This window comes from Erinaceus europaeus, chromosome 4, assembly GCF_950295315.1.
Source record: "Erinaceus europaeus chromosome 4, mEriEur2.1, whole genome shotgun sequence".
In the NCBI taxonomy this organism is placed as follows: domain Eukaryota; kingdom Metazoa; phylum Chordata; class Mammalia; order Eulipotyphla; family Erinaceidae; genus Erinaceus; species Erinaceus europaeus.
Window position 1 is genome coordinate 105,730,967 of NC_080165.1, and position 14,363 is coordinate 105,745,329.

At 45.0% G+C, this 14,363-nt stretch overlaps 1 protein-coding gene across 7 annotated transcripts in view; it reads right to left on the bottom strand.

Moving 5' to 3' along the window:
* Positions 1-13,974, bottom strand: part of RAD52 (RAD52 homolog, DNA repair protein) — a 45,093-nt gene extending 31,119 nt beyond the window's left edge. For 2 of the 7 annotated variants that reach the window (XM_016189480.2, XM_016189478.2), the window contains exon 1: positions 13,823-13,974. The gene's annotated coding sequence lies outside the window, so the exon portion shown is untranslated. Of the gene's footprint in view, positions 1-13,527; positions 13,547-13,818 lie in introns of those variants that run through there. The other 5 variants (XM_060190337.1, XM_016189479.2, XR_009549565.1 and 2 more) reach the window with 4 other exon arrangements.
* Positions 13,975-14,363: the final 389 nt, after the last annotated feature.

The window sequence follows — 14,363 nt, forward strand, 5'->3', positions numbered from 1 at the left end:
CAATAAACCCACCTTCTCTGACCCATCTTGGACAGAGCTAGAAGTAATTATGTTAAGTGAGATAAGTTAGAAAGACAAACACGAATATGGGATGATCCCACTCATAAATAGAAGTTCAGAAAAAAGTACAGAAAGGGAAACTCAAAGCAGAATCTGACTGAGTTTTAAGTATGGCACCAAAGTAAAAATTTCTGGGTGGAGAGTGAAGGTAGATGTTCAGTTTTCTCCAGGGGGGTAGGGGTAGGGGGTAGGGGCACACATCTTTGGTGGTGGGAATGGTGTTAACATTCCTATTAACTTATAGTCCTATAAATCACTATTTAATTAATATAAGAGGGGAAAATGGATCCGATGTCTCAAACTTTTTAATGCATAGACCATAGTTCCTTCAATCTAAGCAATTAAAACTTCAAATTGATAACCAGATTGAATTTTATCTGTGATCTCAAATTGTTAATACACTTCTAATAATGACTTGTTCTTTGACATGTTGACTCTCCTAAAAGCTTAGACCAGGGAGAACAGAAGCAACTGATATGGTGGCATTACTTTATAAGATACAGCTATATATAAATAGCATAAAAAGACATAAATTATGGTGAGGTCTTGTATGATACAGCAAATCCTAACAATGGAATTTTCAAAGTTAACCCAATTGCCAAATAATTTGGTCATGGCAATAACCAACTATTGCCTTCTTAAACCCTAAGACAGCAGGAACCTTCCCCCTTTTCTATAAAGCTCTTATTTCTCCCTGGAACTGGGCCTGGAACTTCTAGGGTGGGGCTCACTTTCCTGCATGCTGATCCCAACCGAATCAATGCAACCAGTACCACCACAGCATGCTTCACTTTGGACTGTGTCCACAGACTTCAGGCATGGAATGTCAACCCTTTAGCTTCATTACTCTGGTGAGACATTTCCTAGGCCTCCTTAATTACATTTCAGGTGATCCATTTCTTTTTTTTTTTTTTCTTTCTTCATTTATTTATTTGTTTTACTTATAAAAGGAAACACTGACTAAACCATGGGATAAGGAGTACAACTCCACACAATTCCCACCATCAGAACTCCATATCCCATCCCCTCCCTTGATAGCTCTCCTATTCTTTTTTTTAATTTAAAATATTTATTTATTCCCTTTTGTTGTCCTTGTTGTTTTGTTAAAGGTCTTATTGTTGTTGTTATTGATGTCATCGTTGTTGGATAGGACAGAGAGAAATGGGGAAGACAGAGGGGGAGAGAGAAAGAAAGATACCTGCAGACAGGCTTTACCGCTTGCAAAACGATTCCCTGCAGGTAGGGAGCCGGGGGCTTGAACTTGGATCCTTAACACCAGTCCTTGTGCTTTGCGCCACCTGCGCTTAACCTGTTACACTACTGCCGGACTCCCCAGTTTTCCTATTCTTTAACCCCTAGGAGTATGGACCCAAGGTCATTGTAGGATGCAGAAGGTGGAAGGTCTGGCTTCTGTAAATGCTTCCCCGCTGAACATGGGTGTTGATCCATACTCCCAGCATGTCTTTCTCTTTCCCTAGTGGAGAAGGGCTCTGGGGAAGTAGGGCTCCAGGACATATTGGTGGGGCTGTCTGTCCAGGGAAGCCTGGTTGGCATCATGTTAGCATCTGGAACCTGGTGGCTGAAAAGAGAGTTAACATACAAAGCCAAACAAACTGTTGATTAATCATGAACCTAAAGGCTGGAATAGAGCAGATGAAGAGTTGGGGGGGGGGGGGAGTCCTCCATTTTGTAGATAGCTAGTAGGCATATTTTAGTTATATTGCAAAGGGCCTGTGTCTATATGAGTTTTTTGTTTGTTTTTCCCTGAGCCTGAAATCTGATATGCAGGTGAATCCTAGTTATTGTCTAGGGAGATGATGTTATGGATGGAAAAAAGACCAGAAAGCTGGATCAGGGAAGAGAGTAGCTCCCTAATATGGGAAAGGCATATAAATATTGTTGACTGTAAACCCCATCGATTTAATGTGACCTGGGGCCCATATTCAGTTTAGGAGCCTATGTGACCTCTGCATCTCTATAGATCTGAGCTCACATTCTGTGGTCATGAGTAGGAACATTGCAAGCTGCCCCAATATCAGGACCCATCTTCCTCAGGTGTAGCATAGAGTATATTGTCCATTCTCCCTTCGGAGGATGGAACATTCTCTACCATTGTTGACCCACGTTGAGGGCAAGATCCTATGGGGGCCCACAAAGGGGTCTATTGTGTTGTTCCTGATAGAGGTGACTGGTAACAATGGAGAGAGATATTTATTCGAGTTCTAGGCCCATCATGTCTGTTTGGGAATCTCAGGACTCCCTGAATAGGGCCCCAACTGATGGGGTGGCCCCACTTTTTTTTTTTGCCTCTAGGGTTATTGCTGGAGCTGGGTGCCTGCAATACAAATCCACTGCTCATGAAGGCCATCCCCCCCTTTTGTTGTCCTTGTTATTTATAGTTGCTATTGCTGTCATTGTTGCACTGTTGTTGGATAGAACAGAGAGAAACTGAGAGAGGAAGGGAACACACACACACACACACACACACACACACACACACACACAGATACCTCCAGACCAGCTTCACCACCTGTGAAGCAACACCCCCCCACCCTGCAAGTGGGAGCCGGGAGCTTGAGTTGGGCTCCTTGTGCTTCATGCCACGTGCACTTAACTCACTGTACTACCACCCGGCCCCCTGTGTGGTGCACTTCTTAAAAAAACCTCAAAACCTAGATATAGACCAGTGCCCAAGAGATAGGGCTCATGTACACATGTAACCATAAGTTGGGGGAAAATATATACCTTAAAGCAAAAGTGCACAATAGTTTACAGTGAGTCAATAAATGAAGCAAGTAGAAAGACCTAAAAAGACACCATAAAGTACCTAATGAAATAGTTTCTACTTAGACCTAGTTAGCCTCCTCAGCTACTTTCTACTACACATCCCTCACTCACTCCAAGGCTAACCTTGTCAGACAAAGTAAGGACTACAAAAGCTGAATACGGTCAAGAGACTGGCATACTTTAATGATGACTCTTTGGTCACTACCAGGCCACCCCATCACCTGGGGCCCTAGTCAGGGAGTCCTGGGATTCCCACAGACATGATGGGCCTAGACCTCTAACAGATCCTTTTTGCCACTGTCACAGGTCATCTCCATTAGGAACAACATAATGGACTCCTCTGTGGGCCCCTAGTGGACCTTGCCTTCAGTGTGGATCAGCAATGGTAGGGAATGTTCCATTCTACGAAGGGAGGTTGGACAACATATTAAGGAAGATGGGTCCTGAAATTAGTGCAGCCTGGAATGTTCCTAGCCATGACCACAGAATACAAGCTCAGACCTACAGGGATGCAGAGGTTACATAGGCTCCTAAGCTGAATATGAGCCCCAGATCAAATTTATGGGGTTGACAGTTAACAATATTTATATACTTTCCCCATATTTGGAAGCTATGCTCTTCCCTAATCCAGCTTTCTAGCCCTTTTACCAACTATGACAATATATCCCTAGACAATAACCTGGGTTCACCTGCGTATTAGATGTGAGGCTCAGGCAAAAACTAATAAATTCATGGGCCCCTTAGAAGATACCTAACATAGACCTATGAACTTTTTCCAAAATGGAAACCCCAAATCTGCATCTGCAATATTCTTGCCTTTAGGTTCATGATTAGTCAACAATATTTTCTGCATTATATCTTAACTCTTTTTTAGTCACCAGGTTCCAGATGCTATCATGATGCTAACCTAACTTCCCTGGCCAGACAACCCCACCTGTGTCCTGGAACCCCTGCCTCCCCAGATCCCTGCCCCATAGGGAAAGAGAGAGACAGGCTGGGAGTATGGATCGACCTGTCAATGCCCATGTTCAGCAGAGAAGCAATTACAGAAGCCAGACCTCCCACCTTCTGCACCCCATGATGACCCTGGGTCCATACATCCAGAGGGATGAATAGGAAAGCTATCAAGGGAGGGGATTGGATAGGGAGCTCTGGTGGTGGGAAATGTGTAGAAATGTACCCCCTCTTATCCTGTAGTCCTGTTGATATTTTCATTTTATAAATAAAAATTTTTTAAAAAAAAAGTAAAACCACCCTCAGAAAGACCACCTTTTAACAGGTTGACCCAACACCTGCCTACTCCATCACCTCTGCAAATGAACAAATTCAAAGTTGTGTCTCAGGAAACATATATGTTCTAGATTTTTAGATCATGTACTAGCAGAACCATAAAGTTACCAATATAGTGGTCAGGAGGCAACACAGTGGCTAAAGCTATGGAGTCTTGCATGTGCCAGAGTGATGCTCTGGTTTTCTTGTTAATACATCTTAAAAGGTAGCAGTAACAAATGCTGGAGAAGTTGTGAGGACAAAGGAACCCTCCTGCTCTGCTGGTGGGAATGTCAATCGGTCCAACCTCTGTGGAGAGCAGTCTAGAGAACTCTCAGAAGACTAGAATGGACCTACCCTATGATCCCGCAATTCCTCTCCTGGAGATATATCCTAAAGAACCAAACACAGACATTCAAAAAGATCTGTGTATACTTATGTTCATAGCAGCACAATTTGTAATAGCCAAAACCTGGAAGTAACTCAGGTATCCAACAAGAAATGAGCAGCTGAGAAAGTTATGGTCTATATACACAATGGAATACTACTCAGCTATTAAAAATGGTGAATTCACCTTGCTTACCCTATCTTATATACAGCTTGAAGAAATTTTGTTAAGTGAGATAAGTCAGAAACAAAAGGATGAGTATGGAATGATCTTATTCATAGAAGTTGAAAAATAAGAACAGAAGGGAAAACACTAAGCAGAACTTGGACTGGAGTTGGTGTACTGCACCAAATTGAAAGACTCTGGTGTGGGCAGGACGGTTCAGATCTTGGAACATGATGGCAGAGGAGGACCTAGAGGGAGTTGCACCAAAGTGAAAGACTCTGCTGTGGGCAGGAGTGTTCAGGTCCTGGAACATGATGGCAGAGGAGGACCTAGAGGGGGTTTTATTATGTGGAAATGTTTGCATGTACAAACTATTGTATTTTACTGTCAACTGTAAACCATTAATTCCCCCAATAAAGAAATTTTAAAAATAGGGGCTCAGTGGTGGCACACCTGGTTGAGTGCACATTACAATGAGCAAGGATGGAGTTCGAGTCCCCCAATCCCCACCTACAAGGAGAAAACATCTCTCTGACTCTCTCCCTATCTCCCTCTACTAGCTCAGTTTCTGGCTGTCTCTATCCAATAAATTAAGATAAGGGACTGGGTGGTAGCACACCAGGTTAAGCATACATAGTACCAAGTGCAAGGACCTGCCCAAGGATTCCCAATTAGAGCCGAAGGCTCCCCACCTGCAAGGGGGTCGTTTCACAAGTGGTGAGGCAGGTCTGCAGGTACCTTTTTCTCTCCATCTGTATCTTCCCCTCCCCTCTCAACTTCTCTCTGTCCTATCAAAAAAAAAAAAAAAATCAAAAAATAGTCACAAGAGCAGTCGATTTGTACTGCAGGCACCGAGCCCCAGGGATAACCCTGGAGTCAAAAAAAAAAAAAGTTAATAAATAAAACTTTAAAAACTTAAAAAAGAAATAAAAACATGTATTTCACAAATAAGTAAATAAATAGATCTTTAAAAAACTATGAATTTCTTAAAGATCTAAAGAATTTTTTTTTAACTATAAAAAAAAAATATGAATGTCAAGTATGGGATGCCACATGACATCATAACATGTCTAGGACCACAAAAGCTAAATCATTTATCAGTGCTATTATCCTCCCCCCATGCCTTGATCAAACATTCTAAACTGTGAAATTGCTACCAAAAAAAAAAAAAAGAAGACTGGAGGGAGTCAGACGATATACAGGTTAAGTGCAGCAGGTTAAGTGCAGGTGGTGCAAAGCGCAAGGACTTGTTTAAGGATCCCGGTTTGTTGGTAACATGTGTAAGCCTGATAGAGCTTAGGGAGAACTACCCCCATCTTTGGATGGAGGTCTGAGAAGATAACCTCTTGGTAAGTCTCTCTCAACCGAAGTGAGCATAAGGGGGGAAACTCAGACTTGGTTCTTTCCTTCTTGACTCTCAGGCCCACAGATACCCCAGTACTTCCCTCCATTAACCACAGGCCACATGGCCGCAGATTCACTTATTCAAAGTCACCTTCTGATCACAGAAGAACACACCTTATCACACACTTCATCACACACCTCAGACCCCAGACAAGAGAAATTCCAAACTATATGGCTTTTGATATTCATCTTCTTTCTGTCGCACCCTACGGGTTTAACCCCTATGCTTCTCTCAAATACCTTTGGATAATTAAGTTGCTTGTGTTATGGAGAATAACTGTCTTGTATCTCATCAATTCCTCTCATACCAGCCCCCTACCTTAGGGGCATGCTGACTGTTAAGAAACCTGTAATTTCTGTCATATTTCAACAATAATTACCTCCATTGCTTTTCTATTTAACTCATGTCAATTTTGCTAATAAACAGACTCTAGGATTCTGGGACTCTAAGGACTCAGATTCTAGGCACGCTAAGAGTCCCCTGGTGTCTTTTACTTCGTGTCACCCCTGTCGTGAGCGAGAAAGAACCAGCCTGTTACCTTTCCCCTGGAGGCCACCCTGCTGGAGGAGAGAGACACCCCGAAATCTGGCGCCCAATGTAGGGCAGAATTTCCCGACCTCAAGAGGAAAATCGGCCCATCAGGCATCAGCCTTCACCCGGTTGAAAAACGCTGGCCCAACCGAGGGGATCAGGACCGTGGCTTCAGGAAATCAAGAAGATATAGCGAAGCACATCAGAAAGGTAACCCCAAGGCTCTCATTTGAGCCCCTGTGATCTTTCTCTCCTTCTCCCTATCTTTTCACACTCCAGGGAAGCTCGTGGAGAGGATACAGAGGGAGAACCTCAGTGGAACAGAACCCTGGCCAGGCTCTGAGAAAACTGAGTATTCTTCCCCCGTTGAATCTTAACGGGTCTGACCTAATCTTTCCTCCTATCCAAATTTTGTAACATTTGCTCTAGACCCTCACCTAATTTCTGAGCTAAACAGACATGGGGAATTTTTTTTCAACCCAGGAGGAACCTCCAATTAAGTGCTTTCGAAACTTGTTAGCTACCAGGGCGTTAAAGCTATCAAGGAAACAGGCCCTACGATTTTGGAATGTGGTAATTCATGTAGCCCCCTGGTTTAGGAAAGAGCATATCTATGACCCGGAGTCATGGGCCTGTGTGGCATATTTAGCCCGCAAGGAGGAAGCTGAAGGATTAAGAGAGCTAGATGTTCAGTTCCTGGCAATCATTGCTGCATTAAAACAGTGCGAAGCATCTGCTAAGGAACCAGAGAAAAGGGACAGCTCTCCCTCAGCCAAGTCGCTGGAGGGCGAGGCCACTCTGGCACCCCCAGTGCAAGTCTTAAAGGAATTGAAAGGATCAGATACTAAAAAGAGGCTAGCCTTGAGACTGCTATTCAGGAATTAAGGGATCAGGTTGCTCTCTTGGCTAAGTCTAAGCTTTTTTCTCCAGAAAGGGCAGAATCTGAAGAATCTGTTCTGCAGTTTCCGTCTCTCCCTCCACCATTCTCTGCACCTTCCTCTCCACCTCCGCCTCCTCCTCAGATACCCCTGCCCTTCCCTGCATGGACCAGGCCACCGTCTCCGGTGTTGCCCCCTGGACCACAAGCATTATTTTTGCCTGTATCACCGCCTTGGGCAGTAACAGAGCCAGTTCCAAAGGCACAGGCACCTCTGATTCAGCCACCAGGTCAGTCACCACCGGCTGCACCCAGTGCGCAGTTAGAGGCACCCACGGCTTCATTGCCATCACTGCCACAACCCAGTGTGCAGTTAGAGGCACCCACGGCTTCATTGCCGTCACTGCCGCAACCTGTACAGCTCCCACAAGCGCTGTCACCCTCGGCACAACAGGCGCTATCATCCGCGCCAGTGATTCTGGCTGTGCCAGAGCCGCAGGACATGCCAGTAAATGAAAGGCAGCCGCGGGATCCACAGCCACCTGCACAGACCCTGTGCACCGCCCCTCTCCCTCCTCTTCCTGCTCCAACTACCTCACTGCTCCCTGTCGCTCCAAAAGTGGCTATGACAGACTCTGAACGCTTATGCCAGCTAAGAGATCAGTTTTCCCCAGGACAGCTTAGTGCGTACCCTGTAAATTTGGTCCCAAACAGGCAGAAAACTAGCTCCTGGTACCCCTATGCAGTTTCTGATTTAAAAGAACTCAAAATCGCTATTCAGGAAGATGGGATTCATTCCCCTTGGACAAAGTCTATTCTCCAGGGTTATCTATAAAGTTTAAATACACCCCAAGATTGGAGGGATATTATGAGAGCTGTACTGCTTAGCCCGCTTTTTCTCCAGTGGGAAGCATTTTTTCGGGATGAGTGTTTGCAGCAAGCCCGTAGAAATACTGAAGGGCAGCCAGATTGGAATTCCGATGCATTATTTGGCACAGGCTGCTTGAGCACCAGAATTCTTCAGGCAGAGGCCAGGTTTCCACCCGGTTACTTTGACCAGGTGCGCCTCTGCGCAATGCAGGCATGGGACCAATTAAGACCGCCTACAGGCGAGAGTCCTGCCCCTATATTTACCCTATGCCAGGAGCGAGACGAGTCTTTAAATAAGTTTATCACCAGAGTACAGCCAGCCTAGAGAGAAAATTTTCTGATCCAAATGCCCGTCAGTTATTATTAAAAACTATAGTATGGGAAGGAATGCTTCCAGACTTCCGTCAGGCATGTTTGTCTCTAAAGAATGAGACCCCAAGTCAGTGGATTTTAGCCACTCAAGAGATAGGGTCCAGCACTCACCAGGCCACCACTTTGGCGCAAGCTTTTGCAGCTGCCCTAGATAAACAGAAGGGAGCCTGCTTTCAGTGCAGTCGCGAGGGGCACTGGCGTAACCAGTGTTTTAAAGGCAAGCAAGGACCACGCACCCCATCTGGCAACCAGAAAGCTAAGACACTTTGTTCTCGGTGCCAGAAGGGCTATCATCGGAGAAAAGAGTGTTGTTCTAAAACGCATAAAGATGGCACTCCTTTACCAGACTTTGACAAAGATTTAAACTAGATTTGGGGCAACCCTTAGCCCCTGAAAGAGGGAAAGATATGGAAATAAAATGCTCTGTAGATATCACGCCTCCATCTAGCCAGGGAGCCTGTCTTCTGCCCCCTGCACTGCTCCCTGCTGAGCATAGGGGAGAGCACCCAGTCCACGAGAGGACCCAGGATAAAGATAGCCAGCTGGAAAGGGTAGGTGCTAGTCCAGAGCCAGAAGTATTGTGGACTACCCCTGTTATTGAACGAGGTCACCCAATTATGACACTCCAGATTGACAAAAAACCTTTTAAATGTCTGATTGATACCGGAGCTGACAGAACTATTTTAAGACAGAAGGAGGTGCCCAGGCACTGGAATCTCCTCCCTGGACCTAGACTTTATGGGGTGGGCGGCCTTACACAGGTCTTTCAGACCCAAGACCCACTTGTTTGGGAAGATCCTGATGGGACTACCGGACTTTTCCGCCCTTTGATCGCTGACATCAGCACTAACCTATTGGACAGAGATTTATTAGAATCTTTAAATGTGATTATCTGTTCTGACCCCTCTACAGGGCATCTCTCTCACGAGGGTGAAAATTCTAAATATCACCAGCACCCTAATACCAACTGCCACTGTAACAAATTCCGTGCTTAGTCTGGCTTTCTAATGACCCAGTCAGGGTAGAGCAGTGGCCTTGCCAGGAATAAAGGGTTAAACATGATATTCCTGGCCTGATAAAATTTTTTTTTATTCGGCAGATGTGATTCAACAAAATTATTTAGTCTAATATTGTCATCTAAAATAAATGTAACAGTAAACATTTAAGCAATGAGGTTTATCTTAGCTTTTTAAGTGAAAGATCAATTAAGTTGTGTACCCACCCTTGTTTATAGCTGCCCTAAGGGTGTGATAAGCTTTGTGATAAAGATTCTAGCAAACTAAGTTTAAAATTGTTTAAGTGATTAAAAAAAAATAGTAAACATTTTATCATGTCAACACATTAGGTATTGACTTTCTATAACATACTGGTATATTTTAATAAAGAGCCTTCTAAAATCATATGAAGGAACTCAAGCCAATTCTAACCATTAAACTTTTAACTTGGTACACGTTATTTTCTCTCTTAAGTAAATAGGTACAACCTGCACATGAAGAACCAACTGCTCATATGGTAAGATTTAAAACTAAACATTTTTCTTTTTTATTTATGGGTGTGTGATGACTCCTAAAGTCACTCATATCCTAAAATTTTTTTTCTCATTTTTTTACAAGCGTCTTAAATTTTAACGCTTGACCTGCCATAGTGAGAGCACTTTACTTGCTCCTGCTTTGTTTAATTAAGATTCTGCTATTCAGAATTTTAAGACTAATCCCCATTGATAAAAGCCAGTGCTCTCTGGCAGATTGATGTAACTCACCTGCCCATGTTTGGTAAACAAATTTTTTTTTTCTCAACTGGTACTTTTTCTAAATTTATGTGGGCTACAGCTCAAACAAGAAAAACTATAACCCTTAAGCTCAATTAATAAAAAAAAAAGAAGGGGAATGCACCCCCCAGTATTTAGTTGGCTACAGTGTCAATGAAGTAACTATACTAAATCTTCTTAATATTTACAGAAATTCGAATTGTCCATTTATTATATCTCATTGACAAAGCCACCCAATTTATAGAGACACATAGTCATAGAGACACATTTTTTTTTCTTTTTTCAATGCTGGAATGTTTGTTTTCCTTTTATTATGGTGGATGACATTACTGCTCTTGGAAAATGCACAGAGTCCCTGTTGGCAAGTCCTTACCATAAAGGACACCATGCCAGTATATACTCCAGCTAACCTCACCAGCCTACCCAATTCTCTTTCTGCTGACCTAATTTTCGTGTCAGTTCTTCTCTACCTGGTCCTTGCCTCCTAGTTTTTCTTATTCCACAGCTGACCCTCTATGAAGAAGAAGAATTTCATCAGCTGGAGCTGACCCACCAGAGGACCAGACGTGCTATTTCTTCCCCTGGACATCACATCGACTGACTGCATCCCTTAAACTTGCTGGTGGACTTTGGGACAATCTCTCTATGCTGCTGGATGCATTGAAAATCAACTTCGACAGTCCATTTGACTTCACCTCGGACAGCTTGGAGCCTCTCCAGAGACAGATGAACTCCCTTGCCAAGGTGGTACTCCAGAACTGCCATGGTTTGGACTTGATTTATGCTAAATAGTGTGATCTTTGTCTAGAAAAATGTTTCTTTTGTAAATGAAATTAGATTTGTAAAACTGAAATGTTAATATCTTGCACAAACTTAGCTGTGATATTAAGAATTCCTTTTCCTCTTTCGGTACTAACTCCTGGTTCTCTTCTCCTTTAACTGCTTAGCTTCTGCCTCTCCTAGGCCCTTTGCTAGCTATGGTAGCTCTATCGCTGATTATTCCTTGCCTCATTCAATTCCTCAAGAAATGCATACATGACATAATTACTGTTACAGTACAGAGAGTCTCAGTTCACCCTTACACTCATATTCCTTTAGAGGAAAGAAATGCTCTGACATTGATCCATAAACACTGTTCATTAATTAAAGAAATTAGGAGGAGATGTTGGTAACATGTGTAAGCCTGATAGAGCTTAGGGAGAACTACCCCCATCTTTGGATGGAGGTCTGAGAAGATAACCTCTTGGTAAGTCTCTCTCAACCGAGGTGAGCATAAGGGGGGAAACTCAGACTTGGTTCTTTCCTTCTTGACTCTCAGGCCCACAGATACCCCAGTACTTCCCTCCATTAACCACAGGCCACATGGCCGCAGATTCACTTATTCAAAGTCACCTTCTGATCACAGAAGAACACACCTTATCACACACTTCATCACACACCTCAGACCCCAGACAAGAGAAATTCCAAACTATATGGCTTTTGATATTCATCTTTTCTTTTCTTTTTCTTTTTTTTTTTGTTCCTCCTCCAGGGTTATTGCTGGGCTCGGTGCCTGCACCATGAATCCACCGCTCCTGGAGGCCATTTTTTTTTCCCCCTTTTGTTGCCCTTGTTGTAGCCTCGTTGTGGTTATTATTATTGCCCTTGTTGACACAATTTGTTGTTGGATAGGACAGAGAGAAATGGAGAGAGGAGGGGAAGACAGAGAAGGGGAGAGAAAGATAGACACCTGCAGACCTGCTTCACCGCCCGTGAAGCGACTCCCCTGCAGGTGGGGAGCCAGGGGCTCGAACCGGGATCCTTACGCCGGTTCCTGCGCTTTGTGCCACATGCGCTTAACCCACTGCGCCACCTCCCGACCCCCTCATCTTCTTTCTGTTGCACCCTACGGGTTTAACCCCTATGCTTCTCTCAAATACCTTTGGATAATTAAGTTGCTTGTGTCATGGAAAATAACTGTCTTGTATCTCATCAATTCCTCTCATACCAGCCCCCTACCTTAGGGGCATGCTGACTGTTAAGAAACCTGTAATTTCTGTCATATTTCAACAATAATTACCTCCGTTGCTTTTCTACTTAACTCATGTCAATTTTGCTAATAAACAGACTCTAGGATTCTGGGACTCTAAGGACTCAGATTCTAGGCACGCTAAGAGTCCCCTGGTGTCTTTTACTTCGTGTCACCCCTGTCGTGAGCAAGAAAGAACCAGCCTGTTACCTTTCCCCTGGAGGCCACCCTGCCGGAGAAGGAGAGAGACACCCCGAAACCGGTTCCAGCCCGAGCTCCCCACCTGCAGGGAGAGGAGTTGCTTCACAGGCGGTGAAGCCGGTCTGCAGATGTCTTTCTGTCTCCCTCTCTGTCTTCCCCTCCTCTCTCGATTTCTCTGACCTGTCCAACAACATCAATGGTAAAAATAACAATAAAGACAAGGGCAAAAACATGAGAAAAAATGGCCTCCAGAAGCAGTGAATTCACAGTGCAGGCACCGAGCCCCAGTAATAACCCTGGAGGGAAAAAAAAAAAAAAAAAGACTGGAAAAGACATTAAATGGAGTTCTGCGTGCAAAAAAAAAAAAAAAAAAGATTCTCATTTACAATATGAGCATGGAACTCGATTTTCTCGGTACTTTATGAAAACACCATTTTAATTTAGAGATTATAAAAAAGTGAATAAAAAATAATAAATAAAAATATGTGAATAGATGAATTCTCAAATAATCAACTTTTAAGGTCAAACCTCTCTCCCACAAGATGACAAATAATCTGAGTGCACTAAAGTGAAATATCTTGAGAAGGAAGGTTCCCAGACATAATGAGAACAGGATCTCATTTCTCTCTGGATGACTTCGTGAACATACTAAAAACCTCCTAACTGCAGCTTAACGGGTATGTTTAATCGTCTCTAAATTCATCTCAAAGTTCTGAAGGTCTGGAAATGCAGTGTATGAGATTAAACTGGCGTTCCCCAACCGCCTTGGCCGCGCCCGGCCGCTCAGTGCAGCCAAGGACACAGCATTTGCGCTACCCCGACCTACGCGGCGCCGCAGTGACAAGCGCTCCCTGCCCGTCGCGCGGGGCTGACGTCGTCGACGGGGGCCGGCGAGGGCCTGCAGACCTCCGTTCCTCGGAGCGTACGCGCCCGGCCAGCTCTATCTGGTAACTCCCGCTGCACACTTTAGTACAGGCTTCTGGGCCCAGGTCACCATGCTCATACCCGCAGCGAGCTGAAGCACAGCTTCGGGGTTGCCTCAGAATTGAGCCGCCCCGCGCACACACACTGTGATCCGGCCAGAACCAGTCCCGCCCGCCAGACTCTGAAGTACAACTTACGCGCCTTAGACTCTGTGCGGCGCACTCGGGCGACGAAAGTGGAGAGCGCGCGGGGAAGCCTGGGAAGGAGGCGCAAGGCACTCTGGGAAGAAGGTCCGCCCGGCGGCGTCTACGAGGAGGAGCCGGAAGTCAGGTAGGGAGTGAAGAAAACCGCGCTCGGGTTTGTCGGGAACGGTGGAACAAGTTATCAGCGTCTCCACCGGGGTCTGTGCCATTCCAGTTGCATCGAGTTCGTGTCTTAGCCTGCGCGCCCGGCTGGACAGCGGCAGGGCGGCCGTGCTGCCAGTCCAGGTACTGCCGGCCAGCGCGGCAGAGCCAGCCCTCCGTTAACAGTTTGCTTGTGTTCTCAGTGGTTTACGAATAGTTTACGGTCCCCACGAAGGTTCCAGCTGCGCCTCTGCAGCAAAGGCGCCGCCGCCTGATGGCTCCCGGGACAGGCACACCGGTAGGTGGACAGCTGCCTCCTGCCCTCGGGCACGGGCGGGCCGAGCGCCGTCTCCATCCCGGCCCGGAGCTGTGGCTGCACAGGCAGCGAGTCACT